The sequence below is a fragment of the Acomys russatus genome, chromosome X (genome assembly GCF_903995435.1).
Source record: "Acomys russatus chromosome X, mAcoRus1.1, whole genome shotgun sequence".
NCBI classification, from domain to species: Eukaryota; Metazoa; Chordata; class Mammalia; order Rodentia; family Muridae; genus Acomys; species Acomys russatus.
Genome location: NC_067169.1, coordinates 92,974,972 through 92,995,580, shown reverse-complemented (window position 1 = coordinate 92,995,580; position 20,609 = coordinate 92,974,972). Strand labels below are relative to the sequence as shown.

Genomic DNA, 20,609 nt, shown 5'->3' with positions numbered 1-20,609 from the left:
TGCATATATAATGCAAACATGAAAGGAAAAGCAGGTAGTGCTACGTTAATGTCAGATATTGTAGGTAACAGTAAAAAAAAAAAAAAAAAAGAAAAAAGAAAATTGCAGGGACATTAGCTGATTATGAAAGTGTCTGTTTACCAAAAAGACGTCAAAATCTGTTTGGAGCATATATGCCCCAAACGGCAGAGCTATAATACATGTGAGCAAAACTTGATAAAATGGAAAGGGGAAATATATTAATCTACAATGACAGCAATAGCTGGAGTCATCAACATCCTTTTCACAGCAGTTATTAGAAGAACTAGACAGAAAACAAGTAAGAATGTAGGAGGAATTCACAAAATTAAATACATCCGTGTAGACACTCTACCTAGAGCTTACATTCTTTTAAAGTGCTCAGGAACATATATAAAAATAGATCATAACTCATGTCATTAAATAAATCTGAACAAAATTTTTAGAAAGTGTATGGTTTTACCACAATGTAACCAAAATAAAAACTCAGTAACGGCATTTTGATTTTTTTTTTGTTTGTTTCAGATGGAGTTTGCTATCTAACCCAGACTGGCCTTGAATTCACACTAGTTGTCCTGCTTTAGTCTCCTGACAGGCACGAGTCAACAAGTCTGGGTTACAAGAACAGAATTACAAAAGGACAGTCTCCAAGCACATAGAAACTAAGCAACATACTGGTAAATAATCAATGGGTTGTCCTACTTTGCTCTCTATTATGCTGTCTCTTTGCTCTGTTCCTAGATCACTGACAGAACTAGCTTGAGAAATGAAGGGGTTTAATTTGCTTACAGGTAGAAATTCATCCTCCAGGGAAGCTAAGGTAGAGACTCAAAATAGGAATCTGGAGGCAGGAACTGATGCAGAGACCATAGAGGCATGCTGCTTACTGGCTTGCTCCCCATGGCTTGCTTAGTACTTTGCTTATAGAGTCCATCAACACTTTCCCAGGGGTGGCACCACCCAAAGTGATCTGGGATCTCCCGCATCAGTTATTAATTTAAAAATGCTCTACAGGTTAGCCTATAGCCAATCTGATTAAATAAATGCCTCAACTAGATGCCTTAAGTAGACAAAACCCTAACAAGCACATGACTGAATTGTAGGGGCAAACTAAAGTGCATTGAACGGCTCTACCTGGTATTCAGGATTGCTATGGAAATCAAAAAGGCATGATGTTTTGGAAGAACAGTCCCAGGCCAGTGGGAGAGGGCACAGAAACTAGAAACAAATTTCCATAAGTACATCAAATAATTTTTGTAAATTTGATGGAGGGAATGTTTTTTCAATATATGGTGAGGAAATAAAACACACACACACACACACACACACTCACACTCACACACACACACATGGGGGTAGGGAGAAGCTCCCTTTGATTACATATTATATATTATATCCTATACAAAAAAATTAACTTAAAGTGGATCATGAACTCAAGTGTAAACATAAAACTAAAGCTCTTAGAATAAAAACTCGTGATAAAGTCTTCAGGATGTCTTCAGGATATAGAGATCTGCAAACAGTATCTAGACTTGGCATCAAAAACATAATTCACAGAAAAGCTAAGCTGAGGCACTGGTGTGGTGGTTAGCATAGCTGCCTTTCAAGCAGTCCATCCAGGTTTGATACTCGACCAATATATTTTTTTCTAAGCATTCATTTAAAAGGAAAAAGTGATGCATCAGACTTCTTCAAATCTGAAAGAAAACCCCCCTTTGCTCTGTAAAAGACCCTACTAAGAGCATTCAAAAAAGCAACACACTGGGAGATTTATATATATATATTTTTTGAGACAGGGTTTCTCTGTGTAGCCTTGACTATCCTGGACTTGCTTTGTAGGCCAGGCTGGCCTCGAACTCACAGCGATCCGCCTGCCTTCCTGAGCGCTGGGATTAAAGGTGTGCACCACCACACCCAGCTCATTCAAAGTACCCAGAATACAAATAAAAAATTTCTTGTACACAATTAAGGCTTTGCATTTCATAGTTCACCAAAACTAAAACCAAATTTAGGTGCCTACCCCCCACCCCCCAAACTTCACTTTCACTTTCCACCACTTAAAATGACTTGACTGAATGTGATAAAAAAACACTATAAATAACACCAAGTCCTTTACAACTGGCATCCCAAATGTTATTTCTTGGCATCTTCATGGCAAGAGATGGTGTAATCTTAACCCTTTGTAGAACATCTCTGGCAGCTCCAGCCTGACCATCATTTTCAAAATCTACAAATGCAATGTCATGTCTCCTGGCTACCAAGTTAACGTTCTTGAACCAGGGAACTGATTGAACAACATGAATAACATAATTGCATTCATCTTTTCTGGTAAGTTAGTAGGGAAGAAGAGATAGTTTGGAGGGCTACTGGGGACCTGAGGATTTGGTGCTGCATTTCCTTGTTATTAGCTAAATTTGATGTTTCCTGATCAGGCCTTTTTTTCCAGCTGCTGAAGCCTATTCCATAATTTTAACTTTCATCTTCTCCTTGCCTTTAAAAGCGCCATGCATTTTCGATATTACACCGGAATTTGTTTTTGCATATTGAATTCTCATTGGCTTACCATAAAGTGGAAATCCTTGTAACTGTCTCAAAGCATTTGTAGATGAGCCCAGTTCCTTAAATATAATAAAAGCCTGCCCTCTCATTTTCATAGTCTTCAAAGCCACAATATCTACCTCGTGTCCAAAGTGAGAAAACAAAACAAAGCATACAGGGATCTCTTCAATTCTTCTTTTTAAATATTGTCATTCATATTGTTGATATAAATCATGTGTGATTTGGCCTGATATCTGTGTTTGGGTAAAACCCTTCAGCACTTCTTCTTCTTCTTCTTTTTTTTTTTTTTTGTGTGTGTGTGTACCCCTATCTGGGGGAGGCATGCACATGCCATAGTGCATGTGTGGAGGTCAGAGAACAACTTGTGGAAGTTAGATTCTCTCCTTTCACCATGTGGGTCTTTGGTATCAAACTTGAGTGGCCAAGGCTTGGTGGTAAGCACCTTTACCCTCTGAGCCATCTCACCAGCCCTAGGTTTGCTTCTCATTTTCAAGCCTTGCTGTCTGATTGTTTGAAATAAATCTGTATGACTTTTGAATAGTTATGAAGTTTCCGTTCAAATCTTCTCCCTATGTTAAAAAATATGTGGATTGTCTTTTAATCATATTATCTAATTTGTAATTTAGGATTGATGCAGCTATTGTTTGTATATGTTTATATGCCAACATATATATGTGAATTTTTTATAACCTGGATGAAATTCTTTCACCAAATATTTGATTTTAGGACATTTTTACTCTATACGTGTTGCCTAATTTCTAACGGAGTGTTTTAGTATTTCATTTTATTTTATTCTGCTGTGCTTGGGATCAAACTCAAAGCCTTGAGAATAGCCAACAATTACTCTGCCACTGAGTGATATCCCCAGTACTAATATTTTAAATTGCATTTTTTTTGGCTAATGACATAAGAACATAAAGATGAGGCCACAAATGTGAGATGGGGTGGGAGGAGTTTGGTGGAGATGGGTGGGAAATACTGTAAATACAGTAGTTGTGCAGAAAAAAAATAATCTTTGAAAAGAACACAAGGACTGCACTTGGGCACCTGGAGTTGCAGAATCGCCAGCTGGCTTGAGAACTGGGCACCCCTCCTCACCTTGCCTATTATCCTAAGTAAACACTATTTCTCCCTTTAGCTCCCTTTGAGTTGAAGGAGGTGAGCCATCTGTTAGGTTCTAGCTAGATGGCCCGGCACTGTGCTGAAGAAGTTGGTTTTGGCTTGCTTCAAAATGTTATGGTATGCAGCTTTCCCCTCCCCGGTGTCTAGGCAGCTGCCTAGCAAAGGAACCAGGAGAAACCCTGAGGCAAGTAGGCTTCCTGTTTTCCAATGCTGCAGGTCACATTCTCTAGGATCAGAATGGAGGCCAAGGTGCTAGGTGAAACCTCCAGCTGAGAACCGACCTGGGCCACATAATGGTTTGTGACTTCCCTCAGCACTACCAGGCTTTCAAGGTAAGAAAGAGTCAAAGTGAGCCTACATCATTTTTTTTTCTTGGCTAGGGATGACAGTTCACTTCTTTCCGTAAGGAGCCTTGCCTCTCTTTCTCTTTCATCTTGTCACATTTATAGTCTTGTCTGGGGGGCGGGGTCCTCCTTTCTCCAAGCCATGACACCTCTTATGATTCCTGCTGTCTTGTTTTCAATTTATGTTGATGTTTGTGTCACGTGTGAAAACTTCCCAGGAACATATTGTGCAGTTGCAAAGCACCATAACTCTTGGCTGCCGAATGGGCATGGCCTTGTGCTTTGTGGAGTAGAATTAATGTTAACTCGGAAAACACATTCTAAGAGCCATACGACCAGTATAGAATGCAGCTTATGGATCCAGCTCTCTTTCACTCCTGTGTTCTAGGAATGCAGAGTCCAGATAGAAGCTAAGGGCTTTCCCAGAGAGTCTTTTCCACCCTATGTCAATGCTGCCTTTATCTCTCCAGTAGTTTTCATTGCTACCTTAATAAATTATCACAAATGCAGTGACTTAAAACAACACAGAACCATTACCTACATCTTATTCAGAAGCTCCTCAGGATGAAAGTAAGCATCTCTGTCTTCAGTGGCAGCAAGTACTCTATTTCTATATAGGAAATAGCATAACTCAGAAGAGAACCCTTCTTTTAGTCCCGAGATACCTGGGCTTAGCTGACAGCAGAATTTCGAGGAAAAAAGCCTGCTAAATGTATTACCTTAGACATGTCTGCTCTTAGAGGGCCTCTAGCAGAATCAATGCCTTAATCAGTTTCTCTCAAAGGTCAGTTGCAAATGATATAAAAGTTTTACAGCATCCCTTGGAATTTAGTTAAAAAGTTTTTCTTTTAATTCATTTATGTTTTAGCATTTGAATTATATCTGAAAATCGTGGCTAGGTGTACTGGATAGGTTTTCTTTTTTCTTTTTTAAAGAGTTTTAATTTTTTATAATGTTAAAGTAATTATATGTGTTTGAGAGTTTAAAATATTGTTTGAAACTGTAATTCAGCATGGAATATGCAAGTAATTATCATAAATAAGCCTCAATATTAAATAGTTTGCAAAGGACATCTGAAAACAACCTCATAAAAGATGAGCCATGATTATACCCATATGTTAACCTACAGTATAGAAAAATTTGAAAGTAAAGATGAAACATCAAGCCTTAAGTACTAAAAGCATGCATCTTAAGAGTTTCTAAAGTCAAAAGTCATTAGAAGGAACCATAACACAGGCAATTAGTGGACTGCCAACATGAAGTGTAGGCCCAATTTTTTTTATCAATTATATTTTATTATGAACTTATTAAACGAGCCTACCTCCCTAACAATCCGACTAACCCAAACAATCAGAAAAGGATATTAAAGAGCACTACAATGAAACCTTAAGGATATCAGTCCCTGGCATAGTCATCAGGGTTTCAGCAGACCAGCAATTCCACCAAAGTTGCTGCTGGAACTGGGAGCAGCAGCTGAAACCTCAAGGTTCAGCTGGAGTCCAAAGCCTTGAAGCTTTCCCTGGGGCAGTTCTCTTTAGGAGCCTCTTGAAGTGCAGGGGTGAACAGCCCAAAACCATGTCCCAACCAAAAAGCCTCCTCTCCTGTTTTGGGCTCATAAATAAATATATATATATATGTGTGTATGTGTATATATATACATATATATAATATTTATTTATATATATCCTCTCAGTGATGTCTTTCACCAAGCTCCCCCACTAAGTAGTTCGACTTCCAAGTGGAAAAATATCTTGCTTTCTCACATCTAAGTTGTAAACATCCTGCCCTCTTCTCCATCCCACACTTGGGATCAAAACAGAAACAGGTTTATCTCCCCTTCAATGAAGTCCTTTCCTGTCAAGCATTATAAACATTACAAAAAGATAAACTAAAGTCATACTAACCTTGCCTAAGAGCTAAGACAAACACAAAAGTACTAAAGTTCTCCCTGGTGGTAGAAACAGCTTAATAGCACCCTTTGAGAAACACCTACAAGTAAACTCATAGTGACACTCTAGGCAATATGGAAGGATACAGGGGACACTTCCACTTGGCTGTGAAATGAAGAATACAAGGAGACAGTTTTCAAAGGCTTTCCAATCACATTTATCCTCCTGCCTGCATCATTGCCCATAGTGTGCCCTCTATCACATTTCTATCCATCTTACCTGCACAGCCCTTCCATATGCATTCTGGATTCTAATCCTAGTCATTCCTCCTGCTCAGTCAGTATCATTGCTCTGCCTCCCCACCAACCCTGTCACCAACACATAATTAAACATTTTCCCTCTTACTGGACACTTTCTATTAGCATATAAATGTGATGTTATTTCTTCCATTGTAAAAAAATAGTCTTTTGACCCAACTTTCTCCTTTAACCAGTGTACTCATTTCTTGCCTCCTCTCTATAAACAAGTTCCTTGAAAGACCTGTGTATATTTGGCAACTCCAATTTTTCCTCTTTCCTTTTTCTCTCTTAAATACAATCTAGGTAAGCTATTATCGGAACCACCGTACCCAACAGCTTTTGCCAGGGCCACCTTCAATAATCCTCTCCCATGACTTAGCAGAAGTATCTCTCCATCTATGGCTCAGGCACCACACTCTTTTAGTTTGATTCCCACCCTTCTGTACTTTTTTAAATTAAAAAGAAATCAGACAGGGGCTTACTGCATAGCCCTGAGTGGCTATGTAGATCATGGTCGCCTCAAACTCACAACGATCTGCCTGCCTTTGCCTCCTCGGTCCTGGGATTAAAGATGTGCATCACCATACCTGACTATGGCTCCTCTGGATCCCAGTCTCTATGGTTGTTTTCACTTCATCTATTGAAACTTTATACATTGGTGCTCTCCAGGACTCAGGACTCAGAACTCATATAGATCAGTATTACTCCTCTGGAGGCTTCATCCAGTCTCATAGCTTTAAGTATCATCTATGTGTCGATGATATCATAACATGCATGCCCCCTTCCAGACATTTGTTCTGAACTCTAGCCTCATATGGCTACCTGCTTCGTGGGCATGTGCCCTTAGAGGTTGTGATAGACAGAATTCTAACATGGGCCCTGTGACATTTGCCCCTTTGCATTTGTGCTCGGCACAGTTCTTTTCCCTTCAGTGAGAATAGGTACATATCCCACCCCTTCGGAATTAGATTATTAATCTAGCAAAAGTGAAGACATGTTTAAAAGCAAAAACTATTATTAGCATATAGAGAGAAGTGTTCTTCCTATTTTGTTCACGTTCATGTCATTTGATCCTCTATGCGTGAGAACCAAGCTTATAGTTGTGTCATTGTGATCTCAATCTCATGACGTATACTGTTCATCACATTCTTCATTTCCTTATTAACAAAGTGATAGAGATGTTTTATCATGTCATTAAGTGCATATAGGGGATAGTCTTCTTCAGAAAGCCTTTCTGACTGGCAGGGTTGGGGCCTCTTCTGTTATCCCTGGTCCCTGGTGCTTATTCCACAGTCCTGATGACACCCAAGACAACAAGCTTGCTTGTCTGCTGGCACCATCATTTCCCATAGGACACAAGCCAAGCTATCACACTTTACAAGATTTACTTACTGTGTTTATTTGTTTTTATATGCATGTGTCTTTGTGTGCATGTGCACACGCCTGTGGAGGCCAGAAAAGGGTGTCAGATTTCCTGGAGCTCGAATTACAGGTGAGGTACCCAACGTGAGTGTTGGGAACTAAAGTTGGGTCCTCTGAAAGATCAGCAACTGTATTTAATTGCTGGACCATCTCTTGTTGGACCCTAGAGTCCACTCGGGTAGGGGGTCATCGCGAGAGACCACTAGAGGACCACAGTGTCGATGCAAAAGCACAAGGTTTATTGCTGACGCGGGTCAGGGGAACTCAGCACTCACTCGGGAGGGAGGCACACCGAGTCACTGTTACAGGCTACTCTTAAAGGCTAAAACTGCAAAGGTTAGGAGGGGCTGTGTGCCCTTTGTTAGGATTGGCTCTGGTGGTCCCTAAAGGTGCTTGTCTAAATGTTATTGGCTATTGCAGGGGTCGTTGGTCTTGGGGGCTATTCTTGGCAGGGAGCGGTGTTGGGGAGTTTCCAGAGAATTTCCAGATGGTATTTTTCTGAGAATTGTTTACCTTAGTTGAAATTGTTTATCTTGGTTGGCCACCTTGATCTCAGAAACTGAAACTGGCCTTCAATTCTTTCTCGGTCACTTTCCCAAGCTTGTCTGGGTTACGTTCCCAGGCTTAGGCTGAGAGAGAGAGAGAGAGAGAGAGAGAGAGAGAGAGAGAGAGAGAGAGAGAGAGAGAGAGCCTTTCACTCTCCAGCCCTGTCATTCTATGTCTAGGTCCCAGACGAGAGTAGCAGTGTCTGCTGAATGGGTGACACAAGGAATGATTTACATCTGTGAGTCTCAAGGCGTGGTCTTCAGATCAGTAGCGCAGCCATCACCAGCAAGTGTGAGACAGGATTCTTCTTAGGACTCACCTCCGCTTGTTGAATAAGAATCTCTGGAGATTGGGGCTAGAAAAAAAAATTAAATTCTCAGCTGAATTTTTTTTTTTGCTTTCTTTCTTTTTGTTTTTGTTTGTTTGTTTGTTTTTTGATTTTTCTTCGAGACAGGGTTTCTCTGGGTAGCCTTGGCTGTCCTGGACTTGCTTTGTAGGCTGGTCTTGAACTCACAGAGATCTGCCTGCCTCTGCCGCCTCCCAAGTGCTGGGATTAAAGGTGTGCGCCACCACTCTCAGTTTTCTCAGGTGATTCTTAAATATCTGGAAATGTCACACATACAAAGCTCAGTCACAGACTTCACAGCCTGAAGCAAGACGGTGTTGGACCTGAGATCATTCTCAGCAGCTAAGCAAAGGCAAGATTCCATCATCTCACTATGCTTGAGCTGTGCAATGAGGCTCTTGCTGAAGACAGTCCATCAATGCTACAGAAGGTGGTCCTGCACCCACACACACACTGGCACTCCACGGTCTCTTTCTTAAAGAAGAGAGCACCTGAATTTGGAGGGAATAGTGATGATGGAGCTAGGGGTGTGTCTTAGGGTCTCTATTGCTGTGCTAAAACACCATGACCAAAAGCAACTTTTGGAGAAAGGGTTTATTTCATTGTCCAGTTGGTAGTCCGTCATCCAAGGAAGTGAACACAGGAAGCTGGAGGCAGGAACGGAAGCAGAGGCCACGAAGGAACATTACTTACTGGCTTGCTTTTCATGGCTTGCTCAGCCTGCTTTCTTATAGCATCCAGGGCTACCTGGCCAGGGATGTCACATCTCACAGTGAGCTTAGCCCACCCACATCCATCAAGAATGGAGAAAATATCCCACAGTTTACTCATAGGCCAATCTGGCGGTGGGGGAGGGGGGTTTTCTCAATTGAGGTTTCTAGCATATATCAAGTTCACCTGAAACTGGACATAGCAGAGAGGAGCTGGAGGGGAGGGAACGGGAATAGACGTGATGAAAACACATTCTCCGCATATATGAAATTCTAAGTCAACCTAAGAGACAGCTGAGCACCTTCAAAGTCTTGTCCACTGACCTGAAGTCAGTAAGTCTACCTACAGAGAACTCCAGGCTGATGTAGTTAGCGTGTTGAAGGTGCTGAGCAACTGACTGAAACCGACTACTCCTTCACTCTACTTAGGAGATTCTTCGTGGTTAGGCACACAAGACCCTTGCTCTTGTGATTCCAACACGCTCTCCCAACCACAGCTTTCATTCAAGCTGTTGCCATGGGCACCGTTCTTAATTATCTGGGACAAATTACATAATCCAGCTCACCCCCGCCCCTGGCCCCCCCCCCAGGAAATAGACATGGTCAAACCTCAAGAAATACTTTTAGATTTAATTAAGGTGCCTAATATAAAGTTAACTTCGAGTTGGTCCACTGGGAAATTATCTGGAGTGAGCCTGACCCAGTGAAGTGAATGAATCATACCTCTTTTAAAAGGGAGGCGTCTGATACTTGAAGTTATCTTTATGAGACCCAACATTACATACTCAGGGTAGATATATCAATGAAACAATGGAGTTTAGAGAACAGACAACTGCTCTCTTTTCTTGGCCTTAAAGAAGCAAGCTGCCATGAGTTCTACAGTGGCTAACAACCATGCAAGGGTGGAAGGAGACTGCTTTGTAGTACTACTCACCATCTGCCATAATATATCTGTATCTAATTTGTGAGTTGGCTGCTTCATTCTGCTCCCTAATCTCTATGGGTAGGGATTTTCATCTGTTTTGTTCATTGACAAATCCCTTAGTGCTTTAAACAGCGACCGTTACATAATAAGTCGTAATTAATATTTGGTACTTGAAGAAGTACACGATTTTGATTTGTTGAATTTTGTATGTTCCCTATAACCAATTCCCCTCACTATTAATATTCCTTTACCTGTGCCCATAAGAAACCGACAGCAATTTCATTGAAATGTGAATTTCCTCTACACTCTTGTCTTGTGATGTTTTTCCGGGGGACATTTGAATAAATGTCTAGTCATCCCAAGATGTGGCACATATGAAAGACCAAAGAAATAATTATATCCAAGTGCAACTTTGTGAAGTGGTGAATTTATTGGGCCTACTTATAGGCATGTTCATAACCTAAAAACAGTTTCCTCATCAAAAAGTCCCCAAAACTGCATGGATGGAACACCCACTTCAGTTGCCCTTCCTGAGATTATGCGATGCAAAATCACATATAGCTGGGAGGCGGATGCAGGTGGAAGTGAGTAGCTAGAATTTCAGGTAAAGGTTTCAGGATCCTCCCCACTTTCCTTTGATGACGGAATATTAACAGGTCTGTTCATGAAACTGTCTCATTCAGGTAGCCACACTCTTTCTGGTTATTGAGGCTATGACATTTCCAGAGGATAGTATTCTACAGTGTTCCACACTTTACTCCATCTTGTATAGTCCTTTCACTTCCTCTACTGCCATGTTTCCTGAGCATCAGAGGAAGTGCTATAGATGTCTAGTTGTTTTGTTCCATTTGTGGATGGGTCCTGGGCCACCATGCCCACATAACAACAGGCTCTTTATTCTCAGCAGCCTCATCAATTGTCTCTGCAATTACCACTAGCTACTACTTTTGTTGGTGTCTGATTAAGGCCAACAATAGCAATGATCTATGGGTGTAAACCTAAATGCTGAGAAGGTTATCTGGCAGGAATCTATTCATTTAACAAAAGAAGTATCTTCCCCCATTAGGCCCATGACCTTCCTTACCACAGTTTTGGCATTATAGCACCAAATGTAGATTCCTTCCTTGAGAAATATTTGGTTGTACCTGTAACAGTTTTTTCCACTGTTGTACCATTAAAATCACACCTTTCTTGGCATGTCTACAGTGTGGTATAGAGGTCCATAACTAAGACTGTCAGTGGCCGGCACTAGGAATGCTTTGGCAGGGAAGTACGTAGTCCAGTCCCAGCTTGAGTCTCTTTGCCTTGCAACCAGAACATATAGTGTCATTAGCAATAGCGTCTTGCTGGGAAGTTTCAGAATGGAGTTAGCAACAATGGCAGTAGCCTATATTGGATGGCTTCAGACACATCCCATCCCAGGCAGCACTTAGGGAATTAGCTTCTCCCTAAAATGAGGATTTCTGTTCAATAATTGTTTTAGTTGCTTTTCTGTCACTGTGATAAATACTATGACCAATAGCAACTTGAGGAAGAAAATTTATTTTGGCTTATAGGTTTAGAGGGATGAGTCCGTTATGGTGGAAAGGTTATAGCAACAAGCAGCAGACATTGCATCAGAATGTGAGCGATCACATCCTCGATTGCAAATATGAAGCAGAGAGAGTGAACTAAAAGTAAGGAAAGGCTTTAAAGCCTTAAGTCATGCCTTCGATGATATACTTCCTCCAAGAAGGCTGCATGCATGACCTTCCCAAACAGTATCATCAGCTGAAGACAGTATGCAAGAGTCTGAGCCAATGGGGGACCGATTCTCATTCAAACCACCACAGTAATCATGTTTTCTGGGAATGTCCTTTTCTACCCATGCAGAATACCTCCAACTGAACTCTTTAACCATTACTTTAATGGTGACAGGAACAGACTGTCTTTTTATTTATTTATTTATTATTCATATATTTGTTAAATCCAGAAGCACACTGTCACAATTTTCTTTTCTTTTTAAAATTTTTTTATTTTATTAATTTATTCATATTACATCTCAATGATTATCCCGTCCCTTTTATCCTCCCATTCCTCCCTCAGTCACAGTCATAGGGGAGGGGAGTAAGGGGAGAATGGGAGGAACAGACTGTCTTAAAATTTAAAAAGCATGAAACAATCCAAGAACTTGTATCAATTACCCCTGTAAAAAAGAAATATTGTATATAGCGGTATGAGTTTGAGGCACTATTGTATTTAAACCTCTAAACTCTATAATCCTCTGGAATCTGCCCTCATTTCTCGTTCTGGGGCACTGTCATGGGGCTCCATCTTCACATGCTAGAAAGGCTCAGAGGGGCCAAGTGGTTTTTTTCTCTGTTCATCCAAAGGTAAGAAGTATCTGAGCAACACTCTCCCCTGCTGTGCCTGCTGCGTGCTTCTAGCTGGTTTCCCATGCCTCCTAGACTCCTGGCCACTTCCTCTTCACTGAGCACAGCTAGCTTCTGAAACAGCCCCAGGCTCTGTTAATAGTGTTAATAGTCTCTACCCCCCTGGAAGACATAGACGCAGTGTACATTTGTCTATCTCTAGGGAAGCTGAAACCTTTTTATCAAACACTGCTCTATTTTTATATCTATCCATTGAAATTCTTTGTCCTTGATGCATCTGGGGTCCACCAGAAACCAAGAGTCACTTGGCTCCACTATCTGCCCCAAACCAAATATGCTGTATATTAAGAAGGAACCAGCCGGGTGTGGTGGCGCATGCCTTTAATCCCAGGACTTGGGAGGCAGAGGCAGGCAGATCGCTGTGAGTTCAAGGCCAGGCTGGTCTACAAAAGCGAGTCCAGGACAGCCAAGGCTACACAGAGAAACCCTGTCTCGAAAACAACAACAACAACAACAACAACAACAAAGAAAGAACCAATTAGAGCCGGGCACGGTAGCGCATGCCTTTAATCCCAGCACTCGGGAGGCAGAGGCAGGCAGATCGCTATGAGTTCGAGGCCAGCCTGGTCTACATAGCAAGTCCAGGACAGACAAGGCTACACAGAGAGACCCTGTCTCGAAACTCCCCCGCCCCAAAAAGAAGCAAATTAATCTGCAATTCAGGGGCTGAAGAGATGGCTCAGCCATTAAAGGCTAGGCTCACAACCGTAAATATAATCTGCAATTCAGTTGATGTTTCTGGTTGCTCTCCATAATCTCCACCTGCAGACAACTGTGGTACCCCATGAGGGAAGCGGCCAAGGTGGTTCCCACTTCACAAAAGTCTTTTTTTCCCTACAGAAACTGGCATCTCTGTGCTATCCCCTTCTTTGGTGGACTGTCATTCAGGTACCAAGGCATTCCAGAAGCTTAGAAGCTCAACGTTTGATATTCTATAAATTATTCACCCAGGAACCTGACTTGACACAAATCTTGCTACATTTGTTTTCAAGTGACTTACACAGGCCACTTTATCTGCCTTCTATTCTCCTCTCCTCTTGATTGATTTAGCACATTATGCATCAAAGGTACACCCTGGGTTAAGTCACTCAGACCTTCAACACCTTCTCCTACCTCAGTAACAAATATGATCCATATGAGGATCATTAAAGCCACAAAGGCCCCATGCCAAGCCTGAAGCCCTCCCCCCCTTTTATTAAAAAAAAAAGCACAACTGACTTAAAAAGAAGATTTATTTATTATATATACACTGCTCTGCCTGTACACCTCCCTGAGTGCTGGGATTAAAGGTGTGTGCCACCACGCCAGGCTGCCATTCTTATTCAAACTGCCACAGTGATGCTTGAAGGGATTGCAGCACATTCTGTGGTGTGTCAGACATTTTCAGGATGGCTCCATATTCTTTATTTTTTTTTTCCTTTGCTTGTCCCCATATTCTTTAACCAATCACATTTCTCAAGGAAGTGCATCCTCCTAAAAAAGAAAAATGACGTATAAGAAAATGGCTTCTCTGATATTTCCTTGTCAGACTTCTCGTCCTAGCTTTTCCTCTGGGCAGACATCTTGATGTCAGTTACATGTCTTTTCACTCACAGTAGGAACAATACTACTACTATAGGAAAGAGTCACACCATTCCAGTATGACAGGGTGAAGGGCAGGTATACAGGGATTATGCCCCCCCACCCTCACCCCCCCCCCCCTACCCCCCACCCCCTACCCCCTACCCCCTTACTTCTAGTTCCTTATCTTAGCACCTACAGCAGAAACAGTCCAATTTCTCCTTCCAAATTCACCTTTGGTTCTGTGCTCCTACTTGGGAACTGAACGCTGTATAACTTTTCCAGGGTATATGTGAAGAACTTTCAAAAATTATTTACCAAAAAGATTATTGCCCCTACCCCAAACAAAACAAAAACAGAGGCGGTTTCTGGATATTAGAACCTGAAAGTTACCGTTCCTGTTGGTTTGGGGGCTAAATGGACCTGAATAGAAACTTGGCAGCTGTGTGTACAACTCTGAGGCCCAGTTTCCTCTCTGGAGATTGAGACTATTACCTTTAAGCATAGGTTTAGCAGGACCAAAATCAGGAATGTGTTTCTTATGCCAAGATCAGTTACTCGTATGAAGATGTTATCAAATTATCTGCATTGTTCTGTAACCTACTATCTGGGCAAAAATCAGTTTTGTCTATATAATCTTAGATAATTTGTTCTTTATGTTCTATAGGGTAGATTCCCAAAGCTAGTTGACTCCAGTGTTACTTGCTTTTGATTACAACGGGGATGGAGAGATGGCTCACTGTTTGAGAGCACTTATTGCCTTATAAAGGAGCTGGATTCAGTTCCTAGGACCCACAAGACATCTCACAACCATCTGTAACTTCAGTATCAGGCAAGCAGATGCCATCTCCTGGCATAAAACATACGTGTAGGCAAAACACTGATGTACATAAAATGAAAATTAATAAATCCTAACAATTACTGTCAGGTTCTTTTCTAAAATGATTGCAACAATTTATACCCCTAACTGGTGTGTGTGTGTGTGTGTGTGTGTGTGTGTGTAAGACAGTAATAGATTAAATTTTTGTCATTCTGATGAGGGAAATGGCACTTCCTTTTTTTTTTTTTTTTTTTTTTTTTGGTTTTTCGAGACAGGGTTTCTCTGTGTAGTCTTGACTGTCCTGGACTGACAGCGACCCGCCTGCCTCTGCCTCCCAAGTTCTGGGATTAAAGGCATGCACCACCATGCCTGGCAGCACTTCCTTTTTATGAACAAATCTGAACGTTTGTGTATCTTCTTTTTGTGAGTTTCTTCCCCTTTTTCTTTCTTTAAAAAAATTCATTTATTTTTATTTTATGTGCATTGTTGTTTTGCCTGCATGTATGTCGTCTGTGTGAGGGTGTCAGATCTTGGAGTTATAGACAATTGTGAGCTGCCATGTGGGTGCTGGGAATTGAACCTGGGTCCTTTGGAAGAGTAGTCAGTGCTCTTAACCGCTGAGCCATCTTTCCAGTCCCCTGCTTTCCCTTTTTATAATCTTTTGAGTTTTTCTTTCTTTCTTGGGTTAATATGGGTGCAAGTTCTCTTTTGGGGGTGATAAAGTGTTTTTAGATTGGGTTATAATGTTTTTGAATGTGTCCCCTAAGTGTTCATGTGTAAGATACATGGTTAGTTGGTGATATGCCGAGTGGTAGAACCTTTAAGAGGCAAGGCTTGGTGGGAGGTCTTTTATTAAATTTTATTTTTATTATATTTAATTATGTGTCCATGTGTGTGCTTATGTGGGGAAATGTGTGCAGGTGCCCATGAAGGTCAGAGGCATTGGATTACCCTGGTACTAAAGTTACATACAGTTACAACCTGCCCAGTGGGTGCTAGGAGTCAACTCAAGTCTTCTGGCAAAGCAGAAAGTCATCTTAACCACTGAGCCAGCTTTCCATCTCCGTGGTAGGAGGTTCTTAGATCAAAGTAGTTCTTTTGAGATCATGAGTTAGTTCTTACTAAGGATTGTTTTATAAGCAGTAAGCCTGGTCCCATCCTGATCTCTGGTTTCCTGTTCAAAGATGTGATCTCTTCCACACATATGCACTTCTACCATTGTGTTAAGATATGATCTTTGTTAAGTCCTTACCAGATTCCAAATAAATGGTGTTGCTTGATTTTTGGACATTTAGTCTCCAAATCCTTTTAAGCTACAAAATCATTTGTTTTTCTTTTTGTTAAAAGAAGCTTGCATGTCTTTAATCCCAACACTTGTGAGGCAGAAGCAGGCTGATCGCTGTGAGTTTGAGGCCAGCTTGGTCTACAAAGTTAGTCTAGGACAGCCAAGGTTACACAGAGAAACCCTGTCTCGGAAAACCAAAAAAAAAAAAAAAAAAAAAAAGAACAAACTTGCCTCAGGCAGTTCATTATAAAAATTCAAAATAGACTAACACATAGGAATAGTTTTTCAATGCTGAAAATATATGACAACCATTTGGAGTTTTACAGCTTAAAAAGAAACTTTTATATTATGTTCCAGAACATCTAAAAATGTAAAACAGCAGCAACAACAACAACCACAAACAAAACTCTTGAAAGGTGATTTTTGATGTCTGGATAGAACTCCCTTTTGTGGACTGTCATATTTTGTGCGATCTCTCAATTGTTTCTAATCATTACCAAATTTTCTTTCTTTTGAAAAAATGTGACAAGTAGGCCTGGGTATATAGCTTAGTAGTTAAGAGCTCTGTTGCTCTTCCAGATGTGCCAGCTTTGATTCCCAGCACCACATGGCAGCTCACAACTATCTGTAACTCCAGTTCCAGGGGTCTGATGCCCTCTTTTGGGCTCTGTGAGCACCAAGCATACATGTACGTAGGTGTACATGCAAGTAAAACACACATAAACATAAAAATAATAACAAATAACTATTTCCCAGGTGGTGGTGAACAACTTTAATCCCAGCACTCAGAAGGCAGAGGCAGGGGGATCTCAGTAAGTCTGAGGCCGATCTGGTATACAGAGTGTCAGGACAGCCCCTTATGTACAGAAATCCTGTGTCAAAAAACAAACAAAATAAAGTAACAAATAGCTTTGGCCATGTGTTTCTGTCTTTTTAGAAGAAACATTCTTTCAGTGAAAATTACTGAGGGAAATGCCTTTTAAAAGGAGAGGTATGATAGATAATTAAAAATATAAAAATAGTTGACAAATATTCCACATTAATCTGAATATTTGGGGCGATTTTCACGTTTTGCTCAGAATAGTATGTTCAGTGCTGCAAAACTGTTTCTGGCCTTCCCTTTCCAACTCCAATGACTCCAAGTGCCACTATAGTTGATGGCAGAGACCATTTTCTGGTCTCATCACACAGACACATAAAGTGCACTCTCTTTGTTACCAGTTGCTTAATGGTTACATACTGATTGCTAGAAAAACAAGATGAGAACTTAAATTGCTTTCCCTGGCTCAAATCCTTGGGGAATAGGGACTAATTTTAGTGCAATTTTTTGTCAAAAGCAGAAAGCAGTGCCTATATGGTTTCGTCTGCGACAATTCATGCCACCTTGCCTTCTTGTTAACGTATGCTAGAATAGTGTAAAAAAAAAAAAAGGTAATAATGATGGTGTGCACTATTGATTGGCAACCTGAAGTCCTTCTTTGGACAGAAAAAAAGAACATATCTTCTTGGTTAATTGTGCTAAAAAATTGAGAAAGGATAGTAAAGGAAGGAGTTCTTGATTCCTAGCTGATATCCAGGCTCACCCTCAAACCAAGGCTGTATTCCATTATGAGAGCTTCAGATGTAGCTGTGCAAATTGATTGAAGATGTTGATGGAATGATTTACAGGACACCAGCAATGCTTCACAGGAGAGGCTCTCTCTCTCTCCCTGCCCCCCCCCCCGTGTGTGTGTGTGTGTGTGCGCGCACGCGCACGTGCGTGCTTGGTGTTAGACAGGTGTGGTGGCTCTTGTCTGTACTCTCAGCATTCTGGGAAGCCAAGACAGGAGGATTGCTATAAGGTCTAGGGTAACCAACTTGGGATGCAAAGTGAGACCCCTTTTCAAAACAATAACAAGGCAAAAGGAGAAGAACCCTTTCATATAAGTCTTAAAGGGACCTTTAGAAAGCAGCTAGAGGTGAGAAACTGAGCTAGGGCACATGATCTATATGCTCTATGCAAGCCGTGTTGCAGGTGAATGGAGAGCCAGGAGCCTTTGTGCTTTTGAGAAAGGGTCTCTCTATGTAGCTCACCTGTAACTCCTGATCCTCCTGTTTGCACCTCTCAAATGCTGGGTAACAGGTGTGTGCCACCATACCTTGGTCATGGTTCTAAAGACACAATAATGCTAGAATTCTTCCATTAATGAGTATAGAATGCTTTGAATTTGAGATCAGAGGCAAGAAAGTGAGTAGTATCTGAAATATACTGTGATTTTAGATTTTAAGTTAGATTCTTAAGATCAATGCAAACACATACATTTGACCATACAGTTATTTTGTATTTGCTGTAAGGCACACAAGCATATACAGTGGATTTTGTGGTATGTAAAGTATACCTTGGTAAAAGCAATTAAAATATATACCTATCATATTCTCTCCAAAATACTCATACTTTGACGATATAGAATTATGTACATTGAGAATCTGCTGATATTTATGCATTCGTTAAGATGAGTGAGAACAAATACACATGTTAATCATCTTGGGAGTTTTCTTAGCTCAGAGAAGCCACTGGGCTCTAGGGAGATTGATGGAGCTAAAATGTCATTGTCACAAGGGAGGCAACTATTGATTTCCCTGACAAACCCTGTAATTATGGAACACAATGCCTAGTTACATTAATTAGAAGGGAGTGAGAGAGCGGAGCTGGAGGCCCTGCTGCCAGGGAGAGAGCAAAAGAAGACACTGATCTTCTGGAAGGTGTGGTGGAGCTTGCAGGGAGTGGCGAGGCAGAAAGGAAGCTGCAAAGGAGATTGGAGGTTGGAAGCAGTTGAACCATTTCCATGAAAACAGCCTAAGACATACTGCCTTGGGTTGCACGTATGTTCCATAAACTCACATGTGACTAGCCATTCTCTAAAAAGTGTTACGTGCTATCCAGCTAAAGTATTCTAACAGAAATACCAGCACATCAAAATTCAGAAGGTATCAATAAGTGATACCTTTGCCATCCACTTGCTTCACTGAAGCATCCACTCTGTCAGTGTTTCGTATATGCCTCCAGAGACAGTCCACCACCCTATGCACATATAAACATCGATGCGCTTGTGTCTATCTGTGTGCGTTTCCCAAATGACAGGAAGCTGGTCCCAGTGTCCTTTAAATCTCTGTTTGTATTCTTTTAACAGTATGGCTTAGAAGACACTCACCAGCTCCTATTGATCTGCTTCACACCTTTAAAAATGACCATTCATTTTCTTTGCAAGTACTGACATTTACTTCAGGAATCCCCTTTGAAGTCCATTTAACTTGTTTCCATGGCATCTAGTTTATCTTCTTAGAGGTCAGTAAACAGGAAAAAAAATCAGTGTCAGTGTGAAAGTTGCAGATATTTTCTTTTGATGAACATGCCGGTTTATTTTCATTTTTCTTCTAATAAGCACACTTGTCTTCATATCTGCCTAGACTTTTTTTTTTTTTTTTTTTTTTTAAAGACTGTATTCTGATGACACGATGAAAAGCTGTGTGGAAATCCAAGTGCAAGTCACTTTTAAAGAGCCGGTTTGACTTGGACAAAGATAGCCTGCCAAGCAGACTGAGACAGAGGTTTCTCGGTATTCTAGGTCCACTGAGGGAAGGGATCCAAAGCTTTCAAGGACAAGCACTCAGAAATAGGAGAAGACTGTGATAAGATTTCACAGTCTGGCATCCGGAGACTTGTAGTCCAGCCTCACTTACCCTGTGAGTCACCCAGGGAGATGCAGGTCTTCCTTGTGTGTTATATAAGAGCAGAAACATCAAACTCATAACGCTGTTATGAGGACTGTGAGTTAAGAGGGTCACATAAGATGCTTGACGAATGTTAATAGTATGTATGACCCTAAAGGACAGAAACAAAAGGCCAGAGTGCTTAGAGCATCAGATGGAGTAAACATACTCTGAAGCATATATTGTAGCCTGAAACCTACACCATGGGCTAAGAAACAAAAAACTCCTTCTAGGTTAGGTTGTAATACTGGGCAAGACATCTGTTTTTGAAAAAAACATCCAGTAGTAGTGGCACAATTAAAGCATTCACCACAAACAGTAGGATAGCATATGGATAGTCTTTGTAAACAAATGTCCCCTTTTCTTTTTAAGGAAGATTTTATTTATTTTTATTTCATGTGCACAGGTGTTTTGCCTGCATGTTTGTCAGTGTACCGGCGTCGGCTCCTCTGGGACTGGAGTTACAGACAGTTGTGAGCTGCCACGTGGGTGCTGGGAATTCAACAAGGATCATCTGGAAGAATCTGGGACCTCTGGAAGAGCATTCAGTGCTCTCAACCAGTATTACAACTTACAGACCAA

At 41.1% G+C, this 20,609-nt stretch overlaps 1 pseudogene; it reads right to left on the bottom strand.

Annotated features, from left to right (window-relative positions):
* Positions 1 to 579: 579 nt before the first annotated feature.
* The window catches only part of LOC127185404 (U2 small nuclear ribonucleoprotein B''-like), a 20,909-nt pseudogene continuing 879 nt past the window's right edge, over positions 580 to 20,609 (bottom strand).